This window comes from Alnus glutinosa, chromosome 3 (assembly GCF_958979055.1).
Source record: "Alnus glutinosa chromosome 3, dhAlnGlut1.1, whole genome shotgun sequence".
Taxonomy (NCBI): Eukaryota; Viridiplantae; Streptophyta; class Magnoliopsida; order Fagales; family Betulaceae; genus Alnus; species Alnus glutinosa.
In genome coordinates, this window is record NC_084888.1 from 32046843 (window position 1) to 32058589 (window position 11747).

Below are 11747 nucleotides of genomic sequence, written 5' to 3' on the forward strand. Positions count from 1 at the left end.
TGCCAAATTTTTTTGCTTTTACTTCAGTTGATTGCATAGAAATATGTTTCTTGACGTGATAAGTCCATCTTTAGTGTCGACTTTAGATAATTTAAATTATATTGTAGCGAATTAAAGAAATTTTAAAGTTAGGGTTTCAATTGGCCAAAGTTAGGGACATTTATGATTCGGCTTTAATTCACCAAAATTGATGGTTGGGTTATGTAAATAAACGTTAGAAATGACATGTTGGACCATTTAATTTATAATGGTTTACGATAAAATTTAAGATTGAAGGTCATTTTTGCATGAAAACTGGGATTTTGGTTCTTGGCTTTAATTGTTTCAAATTGAGGGTTTCTTGTGTAACTAGATGTCTAATTATTTACTTGCATGAATGTACGTTTAATTTAGATTTGATGTTTTATCAAAAAAAAAAAGAAAAATAAAAAAGAATAGATTTGATGTGATGAATTTGAGAATGAGAACTGATATCGTATTAATTGTTGTATGAGTGTAGTGTTTTCATGAGGAGATGATTCTGATTTATCTTCCTCTAACAATTGGATTATCTTCCATGTACATGTGATTGAATGAGACCCACAATGAGATTTTTTTCCAACATAAACAAATATTGATTACATAACATCAAGTATCAACAAATACTAATACATAATTCACATTAGGATTCTTAAAAATATTATTTAACAACCATGCAAAAATCATACACAAATACATTTTTTTTTTTCTATGCAAACTGAACATAGACAGATTACAGATAAACTCATTGCATCAAATCTGGCCACTAACCTAGGAGGCAGTAGTCAAAACAAAAGTACCCAACAAAATTTGCATATAATAATCAACCCTTATATTCAAATATGAAATATCGAAATAAAAGTCCACATCAAGATATCTCTCCTTCTCTTTGGGGCAGGGCGGGTTTGAGGGTTTTGAAAAACTTATTTCTGTAAGTCTGCCAAGTGGCGGACCCAGCTAATTGTCATTGAAGGGGCCGATAAACATGATTTAAAATAAAAATTGAGTAATTTGTTACACAATGTGTATCACAAAAATATATTATAAAAATTCATAAATATGTGTCAAAATTAATATATTAGCAACAAAAACATGTTGTCACTAGTACAAAAAGACAGAAATATAAAGTGTTTAATGAACCTAAATTTTTCAAGTTAAATTACAACCATATAAAAGACAATCAAAGTTAATAAAACCACAATATAAACAATCATAGAATCACTGTCTTTTTTTGTTTCTCATGAAAGAGACATTGGATTAAAGGAATAGCATAAATAAGATAAAGTGGAAAAAAAAAATATCAATGTAAATGCCGCCTAATACCGTCTCAGTGTGAAACTTTGTCCAAATTTTAAGAAGAAGATGAATTACAATGCAACCTGTGTAGAGTGAGATCATCACAACAGGCAAAAATTTGATTGAATAATATGCTCTATTTATCTAATTTGAAATGACAAAAGCTAAATTTTGTTTTCAACACATTAATCACATTCGACATTTTCAACTATGCATTGCTCAGCTTAGGCAACCTAATATAAATTATATAATGATCAATTGATCATTTGCACTAGCAATTTATCATTTTGTTTGAAGAAATTTACTTGATATGTGCTGTACAAAATACATAATATTATCTTTTATACTTTTACATTTTGCACATAAAAAATTTATTTTCATAATTCTATTTTTTATAATTAGATATATTTATTTACACAATTTTATTGATTTTCATAGGAACAAAACTTAAACAACCAAATAAGAAAAAATTTACTACAATTCTACAACTTTAAAAGTCAAAATTAGGCACTTATGAACAATAATATTTAAAAAAAAAAAAACTTACTTTTCGCTTCCTTAGTGCTCTCTCTAGTCCCCATGGCTGGCACGGACCAGCACGGTGCACTTCTTCAGTCTTCTCTTGATTGAGTTGGTTATACAAAGTAACAAAGAGTCAAAGAGTCAAAGATTTAAGACTATCTCTTCAGGCTCTTCTCCATTACTTCGTTTGATTTTCCCAAGCACCATCTTCCCAGTTTTCTTGCCTTCCACTGTTCTACTTCCTTCCACCACACAATTGGCGATTGAGTCTTTAATAAGAAGTCTGATTTTTTTCATCTTCATTTCCCATGTAATGATGTCATGAATCATGATGTGAAGTTCTTAAGTCCTGACACTTGATAAGTTGATACAATAACACTAATAACTAGTTACAGTAGTAGGATGAGGGGGCTGAGGGGCTAAGCATATAGAATTATGGTCTGGAGAAATTTTTTTCAAGTTGAGTCGTTTAATTGACTTCATGACTTAAGTGGTGGGGCAAGACTGCAAGACATTAGAAAAATATGAAGAAAAAAATTACTAATTTTCTTTTTTCTTTTTTCCAGCAGGGGCCATGACCCCTACTGGCCACTTAACAAGTCCGCCACTAAGTCTGCCCGGTCTGTACGACTTTACTATAACTAAGCCCGTGTTGAATAAAAGATTCGTTAATTCCGAGATAAGGTGGGTAGGATGGTTTTGTGGGTTCGGCTGGGTTATACCCACTCCTATTTCTAGAGGAAAAAAAACCATTGCTTTTGGCAAAGCAATCATGAAACATGATTTAAAAAATTGGAAATGGCATAATGACTTTGGTCAACTTTGTAAAAGTTGAAGTTGGGTAGATTAATTTCAATGGTCCGTTGAAATCTTTTATGCAGCAAATAGCTGGTCAGCAACTGCAAATGGATGTATCTCATAAATATATATATATATATAAAATGTGGAAAATAAACTTCCACATGATTTAATATAAAATTACAAGCATTTTGCTTTTTCAACAAAGCCTGCGTGGTGAGCGGAGGTCAGCAATTGCAAACGGATGTATCTCAAAAATATATAAAATGTGGAAAATAAACTTCCACATGATTTAATATAAAATTACAAGCATTTTGCTTTTTGACCAAAGCCTGTGTGGTGAGCAGAGGCACTACAAAATAAATAAATAAATAAATATTTTGAACCTTTTTTCAGAACCGTTTTAAGGGGCCTTAAAACGGCTCTAAATGTTGACTCTTTTTTTTTGGGGGGGTAATTACCTTTTTCCCCATGAACTACCAAAAAATGCGCAATGCCCCCATGAACTACCAACTCGACCAAAATAGAGCATTCAACTACCAAAGACAACCATTTTCCCCCCTTCCGTCAGTCAAAGGGGTTAAAACAAACGGTCAACAGGTCATGTGCCGTTTTATATGGGGGCATGTTGGAAGATGATGGTAGTTCATAGGGGGAAAAGAGGAAGATGGTGGTAGTTCATAGGGGGAAAAGAGGAAGAAAATAAGGGTAAAACAGCGTGTGACTGACGGAAGGGGGGAAAATGGTTATCTTTGGTAGTTGAATGCTCTATTTTGGTCGAGTTGGTAGTTCATTGGGGCATCGCGCATTTTTTGGTAGTTCATGGGGGAAAAGGTAATTACCCCTTTTTTTTTTTAAACTGTTTTGAAAACGGGTCAACACATTAAATATTAAAGACCCGAATTGAGCCTTTTTTTTACTTAAAACAATACTAATTTGAGCCGTTTTTATTAAAACAACTCAAACATGTTTAAGTCGCTTTTTAAAACTGCTCAAAACGGTTGGAGTCATTTTTGTAAAAACGGCTCAAACCGTTTTGTAACAAAACAACCTTAAATAATTGGAGCCGTTTAGAGGACCCTAAAACGGCTCTAATTTTATTTATTTATTTATTTTTTTAAAAAAAACCATTAGTTTTTTAGAGCCGTTTAAAGGTCCCTAAAACGAGTCTAAATAAAAAAATTTATAATATATATATATATATATAGAGAGAGAGAGAGAGAGAGAGAGAGAGAGAGAGAGATGTTTTAAGGAATCTAAAATGACTACAAAAAATAATAAATATATATATATATATATATCAAAAACCCCTTTTGACCTTTTCAGGACACCATATACATCTGATAAAAAATAACCCCAAATCTGAATAACCATCACCACTTAAAACATCTCCATAAACAAAAATTTATTGTTACTGTTCCATTTAATCTCAAAAAAAGTCACCAGGTTATGATTAACTCAACTAGCAATAAAGAATATTAGATTAATGGTGCAAAAAGTGATTGCCAATAAAGAATATTAGAATGGAAGCCAAGTGTCTTACAATCTAACTTAATGCTCAGCATCTTCAATGTTTCGAGTTTCAGAAAAAATGAGGGTGGGGGGGACCGATAAGAGGAACAAAATTGGGATATTTCTTTCTGATATTGAGCCATCAAGAAATCTATTAATATTTCAAAATTTTAAGAGGTGTTGACCTTCAATGAAAAAAAAAAAAATTTATGACTCATACTTCAATTCTAAACTAAGTGCTTAATCAGGGATAAAGCCAGTAAGTATTTTGGGCAGGAGCCAAGTCGCCGAGACATGAATTACAAATATATTAAAATAGGGGTAGGGGTCAAAGTATGAATAAAAAATATATTAATATTGAAGATGAAATAAATATATATATAAAAACGAAATTAGTATCAATTTAGTTTGGACAAAAAAAATATATATATATAGAAAATAAGTGTTTCATAATACATCAAATTTTAGCCAAAACACGTATCAAAATGAAACCTATCTTTTTCTTAAATCCTGAAAATTATCTATGGTTGAATTTATACTACTATAAAAATGCTCATTCCCTAAATGTCAGGAATGTATCAATAAATGCCAGGAAACATGTTCCTGGCAGTTATAGATACTACTATTTTGATTCAAAGATAGGCCGTTTGTATAGATTAGAGATACTATATTTGCACAATAATTCATTTGGTGGAAGAATTCCTACCAATGTATCCGGTTGCTCTAACCTCAGGGTTTTCAGTCTTGGTAATAACCACGTGGTTGGGAAGATTCCTGTTGAGCTTGGCTCCTTGTCAAAGCTCCAAATATTTTCTGTAGGCCACAACAAATTAACAGGAACTATCCCTCCATTTCTTGGGAACTTATCATCACTTGAGAAACTTTCAGTGCCCTCAAATAATCTGGGTGGGAGTATCCCCGATGCTCTGGGCCAACTGATGAATCTTACAGTTATTGCACTTGGTTTAAATCAGTTTTCTGGTACCATCCCTCCATCCCTCCATCAATCTTCAATCTCTCTTCTATTACAAATTTTGACGTGGGAGTTAATCAAATCCATGGGAATCTTCCCTTGGAGTTCGGCATAACTCTTCCTAATCTCCGAAACCTTGCCATTGCCTTTAACCAATTTACTGGTTCAATTCCTCCTTCAATATCCAATGCCTCAAATCTGGAAGCAATTCAGGTTCCATTAAACAAATTTAGTGGAAACATGCCTTCTTTGGAAAAGTTGCATAGGCTTCGATGGTTGAGCGCTACCGATAATCATCTTGGAAGTGGGGGAGCTGACGACTTGAATTTTCTCTGCTCTTTGACCAATGCCACCGGCTTAGAGTTGTTGGCTATATATAAACGTCAACAATTATGGTGGAGTCTTACGACCAGAATGCATCAGTAACTTCTCATCTAGTACTCTTCAAGTATTGTTAATAGATAACAACAATATAGCTGGGAGGATTCCAAGTGGGATTGCGAATCTCGTCAACTTGGAGACACTTCACATGTGGAGTAACCAATTGTCAGGTAGCATTCCCACTGATATCGGAAAACTACAAAGGTTACAGGAAAAGTTTCTACTAGGAAACAATCTCTCAGGCAATATCCCATACTCTCTTGGAAATCTAACTGTGTTAATGAAACTAGTTTTAATGGATAATAATCTTCAGGGAAGCATCCCTTCAAGTCTAAGCAATTGCCAATTTTTGGTCTTATTAGATCTTTCTAATAACAATCTCAGTGGTCCCATACCCCCACAGGTCGTTGGTCTCTCATCCTTATCAATCTCTATTGATTTGTCCAAAAACCGTTTCACTGGTCCAGTTCCCATGGAAGTTGGAAATCTAAAAAATCTAGGTAGACTGGATATGTCAAACAACATGTTATCTGGTGAAATTCCAACGAGTCTTGGCAGTTGTATTATGTTAGAGTTTCTAAACCTGCAAGAAAACTTCTTTGAAGGGATCATTCCATCAAGTTTTAGTTCTTTGAGAGGACTTCAAGAGTTAGATCTTTCTCGAAACAATTTGTCAGGAAAAATTCCAAACTTTTTTGTGGGTTTCCACTCTTTGGATCTTTTGAATCTATCTTACAACAATTTTGAAGGTATGGTGCCAACAGAAGGCATTTTCAAGAACTCAAGTGCAACTTCAGTTGTGGGAAACAGTCAACTATGTGGGGGGATCTCTAAGATGCAGTTGCCTAAATGCAACTTCAAAGAGTCCACGAAGACGAAATTGACCTTAACCATGAAATTAATTATCTCCACAGTTTGTGGGCTTCTAGGAGTAATTGTTGTGCTTTCTTTTCTCTTTGTTTGTTGGTTAAGAAGGAAAAGAAAAGAACCCACTTCAAGTTCTTTAGGAAATTTGCTTTTGAATATGTCTTACCAAAGTCTCCTAAAAGCCACTGATGGGTTCTCCTCTGCTAATTTGCTTGGTGTGGGTAGTTTTGGATCCGTGTATGAAGGAATCATTGATGAGGGCAGAACAACAATCGCTGTCAAGGTGCTTAACCTTCTACGCCATGGAGCTTCCAAAAGCTTTCTTGCTGAGTGTGAGGCCCTGAGAAACATCAGGCATCGGAATCTTGTTAAGGTACTTACAGTTTGCTCAAGTGTTGATTATCAATGTAATGATTTCAAGGCTATAGTTTATGAATTCATGGTCAATGGGAGCCTTGAGGATTGGTTGCATCTGACTGCTAAACAGGATGAGACGCATCAGGAGCGAAGGAACCTGAATCTTTTCCAGAGATTGAATATCGCCATTGATGTTGCGAGTGCATTGGAATATCTCCATTATCATTGCCAAACACCAGTCCTCCATCGTGACTTGAAGCCAAGCAATATCCTTCTCGACAACGAAATGATTGGACATGTCGGAGACTTTGGGTTAGCAAGATTCTCTCCTGAAGCTAATAATAACTCTTCGACCAACCAGTTGAGCTCTATTGGCATAAGAGGAAGCATTGGTTATACTGCTCCCGGTGAACACACTCTTTATCATTCTTCAATTATATTTTCATTTTCTTTTAACAACATTCCTAAGCTTGAAGAAGATAACACATTTTTATTTCACATTTTACTGATTATAAGCATTCAATTTTATTTTTCTTGGAAACTATGATCACGTTACAATTTATGGTATTTTGTATTGCAGAGTATGGTATGGGAAATGAGGTGTCCTTATTTGGTGATGTGTATAGTTATGGAATCCTTCTGTTAGAAATGTTTACTGGGAAAAGACCCACAAATGACATCTTCCAAGGCACTTTGAATCTACATTCTTTTATCCAAGAAGCTTTGCCTGAACGGGTGGTCGAGATTGCAGATCCCATTATTTTTCAAGAAAAAGAAGAAGAGACAGCCATGAATGATTTTCATTATAATAACAGCAAAGCAAGAAGAAACAAAATTCAAGAGTGCTTGGCTTTGATTTTTGGGGTTGGAATTGCTTGTTCTGTTGAACAGCTAGAAAATCGAATGGACATCAGAGATGTTGCAACTGAACTTCAATTGATTAGAAAAAAGCTTCTTGAAATCGGAATACGTGGAGGTGGCCGATTAAACTAAAAGTAGTAGGCCATAATATTGGTGACAGTTAGAGTTTAATATAGCTCTTAAAAGTTTCAAGTGATGTCGATAATAAAGTTATTGCATTTTGCCTTTCTGTTTGCTTTTCGGTTTCTTGAAATGATCTTATTTCTTCATTTTGGTTAACATTGCCGATTTCAATTGTGCCTTGTACTTCTGAAAGGGTTAGTTCACAAGTTTACAAGTTTAAACTTTATTTGGCTTCGCAATTTTACAAGCTAAACTTTTTTTTGTTTTTTTTTTTTTGTAAGTTTCAAGCTAAACTTTAGTTTTAAACAAAATTGTAGAAGTATCTTGTTTGAGAATTCGCTTTTTTAAAAAAATAAATAAACATTTTGAAATCGTAAATAATAGTTTAATTTTAAAGGTTAAATCATAATTTTATTAAACATTTAATTGTATTTTAAATACTCAACTGCATGCCTAGCCAAATGTTTTTGGAAATCGGATCCTTTCCATTTCATTTAGTTGGTTTATGGCTGTGATTGAGTTAAAAAAGATCAAAGGTCAAAAATTTACCACGTCACTTAAGAACTGGTTAACGGCATCTAAAAACGTTGAACGTCAAAATCCCCCTCACATCCAAACCAAATCCCCTTCTCCCATCCCTCATTGCCTATTGTCAGAAGACGGGTCATTAATTACTTCTTCCTGTAAATCAATACTTGGGATTGATTGGCAAGTTATACAGAGAAATTATATGAATTACCGTTGAGCGTACGTCTTTCAATTCCAAATTTCCAACCTTCATTGATTTTTCCACCTTTGGATGCATTTTTTCTTGAGGGGTGCTACACATGCACCCTTCATCCCCCTCTCATCCTCCTTTTTCATTAAAATCAGTTTGTTTAATGAAAAGGGGGGCATGAAGGGAGGATGAAGGGATGTTTTTTAGCATTTTTCTTTTTTCTTAACACACACAAACAAACCCCTTTGTACGCATTTCTCCAGTTTCAGCTCAAGACCCAGGTAACTAGGTGTAAAAAATGGTTAATTCCGATCTGGGTTCTCAAAGAAGTCCAAAGTTTATTCGAAACAAACAGAGCTTTAGCTTATCAAATTTGTTTTTGTTTCTTGTATTCGTTGCAATCCGAGTTTTCGTCTTGTTGGGTTTTTGGAGGAAAACGCAATAGATTGGGTTTCTTGTTCTTGGGTCTTTGTCTTTTGGTGGATTGGTTTGAGGGAGACTCGCTCAGAATATGGGAAAAAAGCTAAGGTTTTTGGGTAATGAATAGTCATCCGGAAATATTGCTTCTCCCTAGCACTGCTCAAGGTTTTTTTGATGTGTGTTTGGTTTAAGCTATGAATAAACAGTTTCTTGTAATCATCTGTCTAAATTTGAGAGAATTTGAGCAAATAATCCCATGACGAGAATCATGTTGTCATAATAAATAAATATACTATTTTTTATGGACAGAAATTTTCTACAACCTACATGTAAGAATGACATATGTCCTTTGGCATATAAGAATCACATTTTGTTTTAATAGCATGTGCTTCTTACATGTTTTTTTAATAACATTAATAAAAAAACATATGTTTCTCATATGCTTAAAAGACACGTGTCACTCTTACATATGTGTTATAAGAAATTTCATACGAATCGATTTGTAAGAAATTTTTATCCATTTTTTATTCATAAAATTAGCTGGCATGAAACCAACTTTTAAATACCCAACTACCAAGCCAAATGTTTTGAAGTCAAACATTCAATGCATTCAATTCATCTAATGGCTTTAATATCTCTGAATCCGAATGCAGTCAATGCAGTCAATTCTCATGTTTCTCACATTTTTTTTAATAACATTAATAAAAAACACATATGTTTCTCATATGCTTAAAAGACACATGTCACTCTTACATATAGGTTATAAGAAATTTCTTACAAATCGATTTGTAAGAAATTTTTATTCATTTTTTATTCATAAAATTAACTGGCATGAAACCAACTTTTAAAAACCCAACTACCAAGCCAAATGTTTTGAAGCCAAACATTTAATGCATTCAATTCATCTAATGGCTTTAATATCTCTGAATCTGAATGCAGTCAATTCTCTAAGTGCTCTAGGATGAAACTCACCCACCTTTGCTTTGCGGATGATTCGCTCATCTTCTTTGAGGCTAATGTTTCTTCCATTTCCAGAATTAAGGTTGCTTTAAAAGAATTTGAAGTGTTGTCTGGCCTAAAACAAACCCTTCAAAAAGCTCTTTATTTAGCTTTGGAGTTTCGGACCAGTTGAAGTTATCATTGCTGGATGATTTGCAGATAAAGGAAGGCCATTTTCCGGAGGTTCCCTGAATCTCCTCAAAGCTTTCTGTAGGGGATTGTAAGGGGCTTTCGGAGAAAATTGCTGGTCGCATTGATTCTTGGACTTCCAAGAATATTTCTTTTGCTAGGCGTCTGCAGCTTATTTCCTCTATTCTATATAGTCTCCAAGTTTATTGGACTGGTATTTTCCTTCTTCCAAAGAAAATCATCAAAGATATAAACCAAAAGTTCAATTGGTTCTTGTGGAATGGCCAAGATGGGAATACTGCAAAGGCAAACATGGCTTGGACTAAAATATGTTTTCCCAAGAAGAAAGAAGGAGGTTTGGGGGGGTTGAAGGATTTGGTGACTTGGAATATCTCTTCTATGCTGAGGCAGATCTGGAATCTATTTGTCCAATCGGGCTCTATATGGGTTGCATGGGTTCAAGAGTATTTGCTGAAAGGGGATAGCTCTTGGTGTTGGAGGAAGTTGTTGAAACTTCAAACACTAGCTCGTTCTTTTCTTAGATTCGATGTTGGAACTGGTAGCCGGGTTCATATGTGGCTAGACAATTGGCATCCTTTGGGTGTCTTGTTTGATCAATTTGGCTATAGAGTTGTTTATGACTCCCATAGTCGGTTGAAGGCAAAACTTGATTCTGTTTTAAATGAGGGCTTATGGTGTTGGACACCTGCTCGTTCAGAGGAATTGGTTATAATCCAAAGTAGGTTTGCCTGAAATTCCTGTTGGTGCTATTTCCAAAATTGGTACTTACTCTAGTGCAGAAACTTGGAATCTCTTCAGGAAAAAGAAGAACAATGTGATTTGGTGGCCTCTTGTTTGGCATAAATATGCTATTCCAAAACAAGCTTTTATAGTTTGGTTAGCAAATCATAACAGACTTACCACTGGTGACTGTATGTTGACATGGAGTTTTAAGGGAGATACTCTATGTGTTCTCTGCGGTGGAAGTATTGAAAGCAGGGACCATTTATTATTCTCATGTGGCTTTAGCTCCAGAATCTGGAAGAGTTGCATGCAAATGTGTAATATTTTGAATCCCCCTACTAGTTGGGATGATATGGTTTCAATAGGAAGTACTGATTGGCAGGAGAAAACTTTGTTAGGGACTATCTGTCGCCTAATCCTCAGCTCTACGGTTTATGGTATATGGAGGGAGAGAAATGAGATAAAGTTTGGGGGACAGCCTGAAACTAAAGAGCAGATTTTGAAATTTATTTTTTGAGAAATTCAGTATCAAATTTCTGAGAAAGGGAATTTTCAGAAGAATATGGAGAACATTTGGCTTTGTCAAAGCTGGAATATTAATGTTCATGCTCTAGTTTAGTTCTTCTTTGTTGCTGATATGTTTTGTTTTGGTTGGTTAAAGTGTTTTGGGTGTTTCTTCAGAGAAATTCTTTGTCTGTAATGTGGTTTTGGTTGTACAGACTCATGCTTTTGTCTATAATAGATTTTCTTATTCATATATATATATATATATATATATATATATATATATATATATATATAAAAGAGCTTGTTAAATACTAATTTTTGTGAATTTTATTAATAATTTAGAGAAAAATCAAATATAAAAAGTTTATTATGAGTTCTCTTATCCTGCATTTTTTTTTTGAAAAAAAAAAAAAAAAACTATAAACAATATGCTTCTTCGGCAAGTGGGCGGCCCATCTTATAATATAATTGCCTGTTGCCAATGAGACATTATTATCCTCAAAATTTTATAGACTTGTATGT

General features: G+C 34.2%; 1 pseudogene; it reads left to right on the plus strand.

Moving 5' to 3' along the window:
* The first annotated feature begins 4631 nt into the window (after nt 1–4631).
* On the plus strand, nt 4632–7781 carry LOC133863369 (putative receptor-like protein kinase At3g47110; annotated as a pseudogene).
* The last annotated feature ends 3966 nt before the right edge of the window (nt 7782–11747 follow it).